Genomic DNA, 1,078 nt, shown 5'->3' on the forward strand with positions numbered 1-1,078 from the left:
AGAAATGAGAGAAGAAGAGATAGAGAGAGAATTTTGAGAGAGAGAGAAGATAATTAAAAAGAGAGAAAAAAGAGATAAGCGATAGAGAGGAAGAGAGAGAGAGAAGAGATAGAACGAGAGAGAAATAAAATAAAAAGAAAGGAGAGGAAAAAAGAAATTAAAAAGAAAAAAAGAAAAGAATATAAAAAAGAAAATGATAATAATAGAAATAAATATGATAGAAAAAATAGAGATATATGGGAGATATAATAAAGAAAAAGATAATAGAAATATAAAAAGAAAAGATAAGAGTTAAGAGAAAGGAAAAGAGAGTAGAAATAATATTAAATATCAGAAAGATTATAGTATAGTGTAAAGAAGAGATAATTAAATATATATATATTTAAAATAAGGTGGGAAAAATATATAGTGATATATAAAGTATAGGATAATAGAGAGAGAAATAGAAATTAGAGAAAGAATAATATATAAAAGTATATATAGATAAATTGGGCAAGGGAGAGGGAAGAAAGAAAGAAGAGAAAAGGGGAAAAGAAAATAATAGAAAGAGATAGAGAAAGAGTAAATATAAAAGAAAAAAGAGAAGAAAATAAGAATATAAGTATAGAAGATAATAAGAAATTAGAATAAAAAGAAAAGATAAAAAAGAGAAGAAATATAAAGAAAAGAAAAAAAAGAAGTAAAAAATAGAATAAGAGGGAAAAAATAAATAGAAAAAAAAAAATTAATAAGAATAATTTTAAAAAAAAGAAAGGATAGTGAAAAAGAATAGATGAGAAGATAAAGGAAAGAAAAGGGGAGAAAAAAAAAAAAAAAGGGAAAGGAGAAGAAGAATAGGGGGGGAAATAAAAAAGAAAACAATAGAAAATAAAAAATAGATAAAAAATAGAAAGAGAGAGAAGGAAAAAAGAGAAGAAAGAAAAAAAGGTAAGAAAAAAAAAAAATAAAAAAATAGAAAGAAATAATATATAGAAAGAAATAAAAATTGGAGAATAAAGAAAAAAAAAGAGAAAAAAAAAAAAAAAAAAAAATTTTTTTTAAATAATGATAAAATAAAATAAATAAAAATATAGGAGAA

Source organism: Penaeus monodon, chromosome 44, assembly GCF_015228065.2.
Source record: "Penaeus monodon isolate SGIC_2016 chromosome 44, NSTDA_Pmon_1, whole genome shotgun sequence".
In the NCBI taxonomy this organism is placed as follows: Eukaryota; Metazoa; Arthropoda; class Malacostraca; order Decapoda; family Penaeidae; genus Penaeus; species Penaeus monodon.